General features: G+C 41.8%; 1 protein-coding gene across 1 annotated transcript in view; it reads right to left on the reverse strand.

Annotated features, from left to right (window-relative positions):
• Positions 1 to 12284, reverse strand: part of DOK6 (docking protein 6) — a 1072962-nt gene that overhangs the window by 178473 nt on the left and 882205 nt on the right. The gene's annotated exons all lie outside the window — the stretch shown is intronic.

Here is a 12284-nt window from a genome sequence, read left to right on the forward strand (position 1 = left end):
AAATCTCCTTAAAAAAATCAGATCCTTGCACAACAATTGTAATGACATAAAATCTCCGTTCACCAGATCCTAAGTCTACAGCCTCAGGTCCGGGTGAATGATAAATCAAGCATAATGTATGTGACTTGTGAGAAAAACAATGCCCTCACAACCATTAATTAATAAAAACAGGGCTCTTGAGAATAACAGCTGTATTTTAAATACAACCAACAATCCCCCTCTTTTCTTTTTTTTTTAATTAAAAGTTTATTGTTATCCACAAAAACAGGTACATAACACTTAGAAGATCTCTTCGTAAAATCAACAATGTCTCCACAAATAAGGAAACACAGAGATAATTCACATACTCTGAAAAATTAATGATAATTGTACTCCTCTTTTCTTACCATATCTGAGCTGATGAACATTTAAATATCCTACAAAACTTAACTCAATCAGAATCATATTATCAGCTTCAGTTAACCATGATTCTGTGATACATAAGATATCAAAATTGTGTTCCAAAATTATGTAAACACTCCTGGGCACCAAACATTTTTCGGTTTTGTTACATGGGTAGCCAGATGGCAAGGTTATTGGGGTTTCTGTTTTAAAAGATAGTATGGAAATAATTTGCACACCCGGAGTATTTTCACTGGGAAATAAACTAAAATGGAAAAATGATATCAAAAGCACTTCTATAATCAAATTAATATTTTTATTTTGCTGGCAAATGGATAATTTTCAGGTTCTTCATTACTAGAGACAAATGTAATTATTGAACAGAATAAACATTTCAATATTGTCAGTATTTTCAATGAGACTATTTTGTTTCTGATGTTCAAAAAAAATTAGTATATGTAACATGTTGCGAGCGCAGCCTTCAGGGGCCGATAGAGCGGGCTCGGTGCACGTCACTTAGCTCATAGGAGAGTGGAGCCCTTGGGCCATAGGATGGCTCAGGTAGAGACATGAGTTGCACCCATGGTGAGGCGTGTGTGCAGGATGGGCGGCACAGGAGTAGAGCTGGACGGAGCTTGGGACACAGGGCTACAACACAGGTCTCTGGCTAGGACTAGGAACTTGGAACATAGGAAAGTTCAAGGAAAGCTTAGAGCACAAATAGTCTGAGAAGAGCTTGGAACTTGGGACTCTCAAGGAGGACGACGTGGAACGTAGACTTGGAACTGGAATGTAGACTTGGAACATGGAGATGAGGAGATGAAGACTTGGAACGTGGAGACAATGAGATGAAGACTTGGAATTTGGAGATGGAATTTGGAGATGGAATTTGGAGGCCTCCTGGGCCTGCCAGCCAACACCATCAAACCACTTCAGATGGTCCAGAATGCGACAGCCAGAATTCTCACTAACACCAAAAAATGGGATCACATCACCCCTACCCTCCAAAATCTTCACTGGCTGCCCATAAAATTTAAGATACAATTTAAATCCCTCATGATGATTCACAAGGCTCTTCACAACATCTCCCCCCTCAACCTATCCTTCCAACTACAGCAACACGTCTCCAATAGACCGATCAGAAGTGCATACCAGAACATGCTTCACACCCAGCCAACAAAAACCTCATTGAGGAAACGAGCTCTGTCCACTGCAGGTCCCCATCTTTGGAACCTGCTCCCACCGGACCTCCGCCAAGAACCATCCCTTCCGACATTCAAAAAGAAGCTAAAGACTTGGCTATTCACTCAAGCTTTCCCTGAGAGCTAAAATCTGGTGAAGCGACAGACGATATACCTACCTCTGTACATATGTTCCTGATTTATGGTTCCTGATTTATGGTTCACAGTTACATTTAATTGAGTTTATGAAAGTTCTCTTACTTGTGTTAATGTATTCTGCCTTGAGGCGACTGTTTTAATGTATTTCCGCCCTGGAGGCATCTGTTCAGTTCCTTGTAAACCGGTGCGATATGTATTCTTTACAGGAACATCGGTATATAAAAATTAAAAATAAATAAATAAATAAATAAATAAGAGTAGGAACATAGACTTGGAACATAGACTTGGTATGTAGATATGGAGACTTGGTATGTGGGCTTGGGATGTAGACTTGGGATGTAGACTTAGGCGAGGGAAGCTTGTCCCTCAGGTGCCCTACACAGCACATGGGCTGGTCACGGACCACACTGTAGACTCAGAAGAAGTACATAGAACAAGGACACAGGCAGGGATGAGCAAGACACTCAGGCGCCCTACACAGCACTTGGGGCTGGTCGCAGACCACACTGTCCCCTATGCACCCTACACAGCTGGGAAGCTGGTCACGGACCACGAGGAGAGTGGGGCGAGCTCAGGAAGTATCATAGCACAGGTTAGTGGAAACCCCTCGGATCCTCCGGAGTCGGAACTTGGGAACAGATAAAACCTTGGAGCTAGGAAACTCAGAGTAAAAGCAGGGAATTTCCAGATTCATGGGTCCCACCAGACCTGGAGCATTAGGACCAGGACAACATCAAAAAGGGAACAAGGGACATCATTGGAAGAGGACTCACAGACATCTTGGAACTAGGAAAATCTTGGAACTAGGAACATCTTAGAACTAGGAACATCTTGGGACATCTTGGAACATGGGACATCTTGAAGCTGATTGCAGGACTTGGAATGGACTGCAGGACTTGGAATGGACTGCAGGACTTGGGACATGGAACAGCTTGGAACATGGAGCATCTTGGAACATGGGACATCTTGGAACATGGAACCAGATCTAGACTCACGGACATCCGGACTTGGAACAGCATAAGGATCTGGACTCACGGACATCCGGTCTAGGAACAGACATTGGGATCTGGACTCATGGACATCCAGACTAGGAATGGACATTGGGATCTGGACTCACGGACATCCGGACTAGGAATGGACATTGGGATCTGGACTCATGGACATCCAGACTTGGAATAGACATCAGGACCTGGACTCAGGAACAGACATCAGGATCTGGACTCAGGAACAGACATCAGGCTGAAGAGATGTCTTCAGGAGCATTTGGATAGATGCAAAGACAAAGGTGGAATGAAGCAAGGCCCTCTTATAAGGCTGAGAGGGAAACTCCCTGGGAGGAGCTGCTTGGAGGACCACACCTCTCTGTCCCTTTAAGAATGGAAGAGAGCCGTGGGCCTGCCCCCTAGGAGGAGCAGGAAACAGGAAGTCCAGAACCCTGGACAGCGGCGTCCCTGCCACTGTGCAGGGAGGAGACGGAGTGGAGGAAGCTGAGCCTCAGGCAGGCCCATTGGGGAGGAGAAGGCTGGGCCGCAGGCAGGCTCCAATGAGGGAGGCGACTTCCAGGTGAGTCAAACACCCGGCACGGCTCCTGCCATGCCGGCAAGATGGCGGCCGGGCTGCGGGAGCACCTAGCGTCGGCCGCCTCAGGCGAGGCCCTGGCTTCAGCTGTGACCTCTGGGCCACGAAGAGTAGTGTCAGCGGCAGCACAAGGCCACGTAGGTAAGGCCCTGTCCGCGTGAAGCGTGGGCAGGGGCGCAACATAACACTCACTCTAATAACACAGTATTCTGAATAGAAACTGATTGCCTTACAAGGCTTACTTCTCAGCAAGAAACTATTAGATATGTATATTTCTCAGTTACCCCTAGATTAATCAAAATGCTATAATATCACATAGATAACACCTGTAGTAAAAAAAAGGGTGTGTTTAGGGTAATTGTAGAATTACTGCACGGTGTGGTAACATAGTTCTTCACATAGATAGTATTGTACACTGCAGTAAACGTTTTTGCACCCTGCAATACTTTCTATTTCACAGCTCACAAATGGGCCGATACAGTAAAATTCGCAGGAGAGCGGGCGTGTGCTCGCTCTCCCGGCGCGCGCACAGGCCACTCACCTGTCCACGCGATTTAGTATTCAAATGAGGGCCCATGGTAAAAGGAGGTGCTAGGGACACTAGCGCGTCCCTAGCGCCTCTTTTTTGACAGGAGCAGCGGCTGTCAGTGAGTTTGATAGCTGACGTTCAAACTCGCTGACAGCCATGGGTTCAGAAACCAGACGCCGGCAAAATTGAGCGTCCGGTTTTCAATCCGCCAGCCGCGGGCTAATTTTAAATTTTAAATTTTTTAAATTTTTAATTATTTTTTACTTTTGGGACCTCCGACTTAATATCGCCATGATTTTAAGTCAGAGGGTGTACAGAAAAGAAGTTTTTACTGCTTTTCTGTACACTTTCCTGGTGCCGGCAGAAATTAACACCTACCTTTGGGTAGGCGCTAATTTCTGAAAGTAAAATGTGCAGCTTGGCTGCACATTTTACTTACTGAATCGCACAGGAATAACTAATAGGGCCATCAACATGCATTTGCATGTTGCGGGCGCTATTAGTTTTGGGGTGGTTGGACGCATGTTTTTGACACGCTATTACCCCTTACTGAATAAGGGGTAAAGCTAGCACGTCGAAAACGCGCATCCAAATGCGGGTTAACAGTGCAATCTGCCGGAGCGCACTGTACTGTATTGGCCTGAAAGTGTGTGAGAGAGAGAGATGGACTCTATAACAGGGCACTATCAAGCTAGGGCGAGAGAACATTGTAGAAATTTCAACATTGTGAGACTTTACTCACTCCAAATGACATCAGGTCTTCACCGAGGTGTATTATGCAGTTCATATGTCTCACTCTACATGCAAAACTGGCCTCTAAACCCTAAACCATCACCACTATTAGCTGGTTCTCTTATAGGCATATACATAGTCAAATACTCGGAAGACCTTAAAAAAAGTGTCTCTCTCTCTCCATTACAGCTGTTTCAGGATTATCACATAGCTTAACACCAGGAACAAAGATGTAGTTATTTCCAGTGTTAAAACCATGCAAGATTGCCCCTTATTTTCATTAATCCCACCCCTTTCAAAATGTGCATGTACAATTGTCATGTGCGTTAATGCATTTTGATGAATGACCCTGTTAGTTATTTCATAAAGAGAACAAATGTTGAATTCTTAATTTTAATTCAAGAAATCCGAGTCTTTGTGTTAACTTTCTATCATTTCTGGCTCTTCAGTTTATTTTAGAATTCTTCAGGTTTCCCTTCAGGTAAGTATGAACAGTTTTTGTCTTTAACCTTGTCAGTGATTAATTATGATCTCTTGTTTGTCCATGTGTGTTGTACTAGAGCAATTTACTAAATTTGTCACAGTTCATTGGTGTGCATTTATCTTTATTTTATTTCTGGGCAATAAATTTTAAGAGCATAGCTTGTGAACACTGGATAGAGAGCACTGACCCAAGAATGAAGTGAAGCTTTGGAGGCTTGCTATCTTTACTGGCAAATTTATAAGAGTGGAACGTAAGAGAGAGAGAATTAATAATTATTTTTCTTACTCTACAATTCTCACAAAGCCAGCATAATTAGACAGGTCTGATATAATTATCTTTTGATTTCTGTTAGAAAAAACTCCAGTCTCAATTAGATGTCGAGACACACACTAGCAACATTGTAGACTGCAGAATATTGGCAGTGTGAGGAAGTCAGCCTTTATTACTGATTTGGCTTGAGTTAGCATAGTAGGTGAACAACTGTATCCTGAGACTTTGTGATCAAGAGTTGTAGTCCAGGTGCAGTCTTCTCTTTAGGTTAGCTATAGACAATTATCCTTAATTTTAACTAATTCCTTACCTCAAATAGGATTAAAATTACCATCAATACCACTTTCAGACACTGTCATACACAAAACTAATGTTTCCAGATGTGTTTCAGTACTCTTCCACTCAATCTGGACCTCTGTGACAAGAACCTGCGACCTGGTCTCTCCCCTTCAGTTTCCAGCCTAACTCTGCTTGCAGTTTTTACAATGTGCTCAGTAAAAATCCTCAGCAGAGATCTCTGTTCCTCTGATGTCATTTTTAAGAAATAGTACTTATCTACTTCTGGAAACTTTCTTATTCTGCTGGGAAACTCCTAAAATCCCCTTACTAAGGAAAACATTCTCAAAAAGAATTTTTAGTAAGCTCAAAAAATTCTCTTAATATACATTACTTCTCAAATCTTCCTGTGCTTTGCTTTAGCTATGTATTGTTATGCAGACCTGATCACTTATCTGCTTTGCATGCACACTGAGGAGGTCTAGCATTGCTATAGTGCTGCCACGGCATGCCTATGCAAAGGCTTAAGGAGGTTTTTTTTCCTCTCTGAGAGCTGTCTGGATCTTATCTTTGACCACTTTTTATATTGCCCATTAAAATGAATAGGAAAAATTTGTTGAATGAAACCAATAAAAAACTCCATTCACATAGTTTCAGACCACATACAATTTTTGGGTTAACTTCTCAATAAAAGTAACAAAGGTCCTATGTTTTTTTCATGACTATAATAGTTATTTTTAACACTTGTAAATTTAATTATATTTTTAACTTGAATATAAAACATTTTTTTTCCAAACCAAGGATGAAAACCATGTTTTTATGATCCCATCTGGCAACCACCACCACCAAACCCCAATTTCTGAAATATTTTAATCCTTTTTTAATCACAGGAGTCCTCTGGGAAAACGGGTGGATAACGATTAAAATCCACTTTTGACCCCAAACTCTTATTGTGGTCAGGTCACAAGAACCCCTACACCAGACCAACATTGTCAAAATATTCATTTTTATTAAATTGAGAAAATTTATTAAACTTATTGGCACCTGGTTCACCCAGTGCTTCCCGGGGGCTAAAACCTATGTGGGGACCTTTCCTGATCCTCCCCACCAAAAAAGTACCTTTTTGAATTTTTATAATGGCTTGTTTACTTTTTATTTACTTTTAAAAACTTGAATTCTGCCTTCAGGCACTTTCTGGGGCAGCCTCTGGCTGACATCATTACCAACATCAGCCTTGACCCCTGCATCTCTAATGCGTCCTCCAGCGCTGACGCTGCACTCTGGCCCCAGTCACACTGTCGCAGCTCAGATTTATTAATGCTTGTGGTACCAGCATTGCCTGTCCCCTCCTGCCACCTTTGTGACTGGCTGCCGTATCCGGGGAATCCCCGAAGAGGCCAGTCCCTTGCACTCTTGGCTCACTGCCATATTCTTTTTAATCGCAGCTCACTGCAGCCGGCAGTAGGAGACTGCCTCTTCCTTAAGATCCTCAACTTAATCCCCCCAGGGAGCATTCCAAGTCCCTGGGGGCACCTTCTACAAGGGCTCCTAAGCCCCACCAACCAACAGGCCACTACTGCTGGACTTCCTTAAGCCCACCAACTACTGGCAAGTATTTATTTTATTTTTATTTTACCCTTATCTTCGGACCTGGGCATTTATTAGTACTATCTTCTCAAGAACTTAAGTCATCCTGTAAACCATTGCTGATCCAATAACAGAAGTATAGCATTTTGTACATGAAAATTCTCGATGGTGCTTTTCTGTAGGCTTACAATATTGATTAAAAGGATTGAAGTTACCATGACCTGTTATCGCAGAGATGGTATATTCAGTACTATTACTAGACTTATTAAAGCACATCGTAAAAAGACACATACTTTTATCTACAAGATGAGCTAAGCAAAAAGCTAACATAGGCTAATCAACGGACCCTGATAAGGAGTATTACTGTATATCTATCAGTACCTCAAGCACTGCATGCATTTATCATTTCTATACAGCCATGCATCCCTTATTTCAAAACAACATTATACAAAAGTTCAAGATTGTCTGCAGGTAAAATACAACAAAATAACTCAGGTATACTCAGGTCATCCTCCGGTCACAACTAGTCACACACTAAGGGGCTGATGCTATATCAAGCATGAAAAATTGTCTGTCCAAACTGGGCACACGTTTTTACAATGCTTGCACATTCCCCTCTCCCGGGCACCCAATGCAATAGGCAAATGAGCTGCAGCGCTAGAAAGGATGCTCTAGGGATAAATTGTGCGTCCCTAGCACATCCATCTTATATATAATAAACCACGTTTGTTACCATAGTTCATATCCAGTTGCTAAGTACCTAGTGCATCCATGGCATCAGGTGCCCAGGAGATGTGGTTGTGCGTGGGTTAGGAAAACAGATGCTCAATAACCAGCATCCATTTTCGTAACCGGTGCATAGCCACAGGTTAGGAAAATGGACACTCGTAAATTATGCATCCGTTTTCCTAACCTGACTGCCGTCAAGATTTTTTTTTTTTTTTTGCTGCTTCCTGTGGAACCACAGAAAAGCAGTAATTTCTAATGTTTTTGAATCCTTGATATGCGTCAAGACTTAATGCCACCTCTGGGGCTGGCGTTAATTCTTGCATGTAAAAATGTGCGCGGTGGGCGCACGGCGATTTTTTGGATAGGGGCAATAACTAATAGCCTCATCTACGTGGCATTTACATGTGAAGAGCGCTATTAGCTACGAGCGTGTTTGGACGCACGTTTTGGACACACCAATCCTTATTTTTGCATCAGGTGTTAGCCTAACGCGTCCAAAACATGCATCCAATCACAGGCTAACCTGTGCGCTAGTCTGAGTGCACGATATTGCCTCTGTCTTTAAGGGATTCAACATTTAGGTGTGGATCTTTGGCATTGGCGTTCCAAAGGGCAGAGCCCCTTTCACAGGCACTGACAGAAATGTCAGAGCAGGGCGTAGGACTAAGCCCCATGAGCAGGCCACAGCAAGAGTCCATGCAGAGGAGGTGAGCCTCTTACAACAGAAAGGAGGCTCTAGAATGAGGGCTCATGGGATGAGGGTGAAAAGGAGTAGACTCAGGAGTAATCTTAGTAAATATTTCTTTTCAGAGAAGGTGGTGGATGCATGCAACAGCCTCCCAGCAGAAGTGTTGGAGACAAAAAAAAGTATCTGAATTCAAAAAAGCATGAGATAAATACAGGGGCTCTCTGAGGGAGTAATGGGACTTGTAAAGCTAAATGAGTTTGGTGGATGGGCAGGCTAGATGGGCCATACTTTTTGTTTTCTGCCATCATGTTTCTAAGAAAGTGCGGGCCAGAGATGTCAGTTGCAGCAAGGGGCGGCTAAAACAAGCAGCAGCTTCATTCATCCAATCTGAAATAAAGGGCAGTGCACAGTCCATTAATGAAGCAGGTGGTCCTTGGCAGTCCTTTCCACGGGCATTGGCAGTGATGTCAGAGCAGGGGCTGGGGTTAAGTCCCATGAGCAGGCAACAGCAGCAGGAGTAGTAGTAACACAAGAATGTGCGGGCCAGAGATAAGTCACGTGCAGCAAGGAAAGGCTATATATGTAGGGACCTTCATTTTCAGTTTTAATTTTTCCCAGGAGTTTAGTATGACAAGAATAAAAACGAAAAAAATCAGTGGAAAAAAATGACATTATTTTTCTAGATAAATGGTAGAGTTTATTTTGGTGGACAAAAGCCAGGATAGTAAAATATTATTAAGCAGATTCTCCCACCTACTCACTCAGCAGCATTCCTACATCTAACCCCATCCCCTGGCTAGCATGTCCCCCTCTCTCCCCACTCCCGATAATCTGCCTTTCCTCCCTACCACCCCATTCAAAAATCTCCCTCTCTTCCCCCAGTGCAACAGCATTCATCTTTACTGGTAGTGCTTCCACCTTTAAACATGAGATAGAGCATCTTGTAAACTAGAACAAAGGGGAAAGTCGACAGTCGCTCAGCAGCACATGATTCAGAGGGAGGTATATTCAAAGGATACTAATGAAGCATTAGATCATCCCAACAGAGAGGTTCCAATAATAAGAAAAGTAGTCTACGTGCTTATAATTAAAAACTCACCTGAGCTAAAAGATTCCAATTTATCCCTGTCAACTGAACAGCAGAATGTAAATTCAAGCAAAAATACACTTTGAAATGTTTGTGTGCTAATGACAGAAGTCTAAGAAGTGAGATGGGAGAATTAGAGTGTATAGCAGTGAATGATGATATAGACTTAGTTGGCATCTCAGAGACATGGTGGAAAGAAGTAACTAATGGGATAGTGCAATACTGGGTACAAATTATATTGCAATGACAGAGAAGAGCATCTTGGTGGCAGGGTGGCGCTTAATGTCCGGGATGGCATAGAGTCCAACAGGATAAAGATCCTGCATGAGACTAAATGTACAATCACATCTTTAAGGGTAGAAATCTCTTGTGTGTTGAGGAAGAGAATAGTGATAGGAGTATACTACTTTCTACCTGGCCAATATGGTGAGACAGACAGTGAAATGCTAAGAGAAATTAGGGAAGCTAACCAAACTGGTAGTGCAGAAACAATGAGAGATTCCAATTACTCCAGTATTGACTGGGTAAGTGAAAAATCAGGGCATGCTAGAGAGATAAAGTTCCTGGATGGAATAAAAGCAGGTTTATGGAACAATTGGTTCAGGAGACAATGAGAGAGGGAACAATTTTAGATCTAATTCTCAGTGGAGCAAAGGATTTGCTGAGAGAGGTATCGGTGGTGGGGCTGCTTGGCAATAATGATCATATTATGATCAAATCTGAAGTAATGACTGGAAGGGGAACAGTATGTAAATCCACAGCTCTAGCACTAAAAGGGAAACTTTGACAAAATGAGAAAAATAGAAAAAAAACGGAAAGGTAGAGCTACAAAGGTAAAAGGTGTGCAACAGGTGTGGACATTGTTAAAAAATATCATCCTAGAAGCACAGACCAGATGCATTCCATGCATTAAGAAAGATGGAAGGAAGGCAAAACAATTACCCCACCATCAAAGATGCAGCCCCCAATCTTTGGAACACTCTACCTGAAGACCTGAGAACTCAACACAACATAAAAACCTTCAAAAAACACCTCAAAACTTTACTGTTTCTCAAATTTTTCACGGACCCCCAATAATCTGCTCATACCACCTTTCATATGAACTAAGAACTATAATTTACTATCTAACTCATGTTTTTACTGTAATGTTCACTTTGTTATAATATTTCAAATTTCCTTGGATATGTTTGCACTATGTAAACCGTTATGATGGCTTTTCCGAATAACGGTCTATAAAACTTTTCAAATAAATAAATAAATAATGGTTAAAAGGTGAGGTGAAAGAGGCTATTTTAGCCAAAAGATTTTCATTAAAAAATTGGAAGAGGGATCCATCAGAAGAAAATAGGAGAAAGCATAAGCATTGGCAATTTAAATGTAAGACATTGATAAGACAGGCTAAGAGAAAATTTGAAAAGAAGTTGGCCATAGAGGCAAAAACGCACAATAAAAACATTTTAAAATATATTCAAAGCAGAAAGCCTGCAAGCGAGTCAGTTGGACCGTTGGATGATCAAGGGGTTAAAGGGGCACTTAGAGAAGACAAGGCCATCATGGAAAAATTAAATTATTTCTTTGCTTTGTTCCGGAGAAGGTTTTCATGGGTGATGATTCAGATCAACTGAACTAAATCACGGAGAACCTGGAAGATGTGGTAGGCCTGATTGATTAACTGAAGAGTAGTAAATCACCTGGACTGGATGACATACACTCCTGGGTTCTGAAAGAACTAAAAAATGAAATTTCAGACCTATTAGTAAAAATTTGTAACCTATCATTAAAATCATCCAATGTACCTAATGTATGGAAGTTGGCCAATGTAACCCCCATATTTAAAAGGGGATCCAGGGGTAATCCGGGAAACTATAGACTGGTGAGTCTGACTTCAGTGCCGGGAAAAATCGTGGAAACTGTTATAAAGAATAAAAACATAAAACATTTAGATAGACATGGTTTGATGGGACACAGCCAACATGGATTTACCCAAGGGAAATCTTGCCTCACAAATCTCCTACATTTTTTTGAAGAGATGAATAAACATGTGGACAACTGTGATCCAGTAGATGTGGTATAATTGGATTTTCAGAAGGTGTTCGACAATGTCCCACAAGAGACGAGAGGCTTCTAAGAAAACTAAAAAGTCAAGGGATAGGAAGTGATGTCCTTTTGTGGATTGCAGGTTAAAAGACAGGAAACAGAGAGTATGATTAAATTGTCAGTTTTCACAATGGAAAAAGGTAAACAGTGGAGTGCCTCAGGGATCTGTACTTGGAGCGGTGCTTTTTAATATATTTATAAATGATCTGGAAAGGGGTACAATGATTGAGGTGACACAAAATTATGCAGAGTAGTTAAATCTCAAGAGAATTGTGATGAATTGCAGGAGGATCATGCAAGACTGGAAGATTGGGCTTCCAAATGGCAGATGAAATTTAATGTGCACAAGTGCAAAGTGATGCATATAAGGAAAAATAACCCTTGCTGTAGATAAACAATATAAGGTTCTATCTTAGGAGTTAACATCCAGGAAAGAGATCTAGGCATCATAGTGGATAATACATTGAAATCGTCGGCCCGTTGTGTTGTGGTGAACAAAAAAACAA

Source organism: Rhinatrema bivittatum, chromosome 2 (genome assembly GCF_901001135.1).
Source record: "Rhinatrema bivittatum chromosome 2, aRhiBiv1.1, whole genome shotgun sequence".
Lineage (NCBI taxonomy): Eukaryota > Metazoa > Chordata > Amphibia > Gymnophiona > Rhinatrematidae > Rhinatrema > Rhinatrema bivittatum.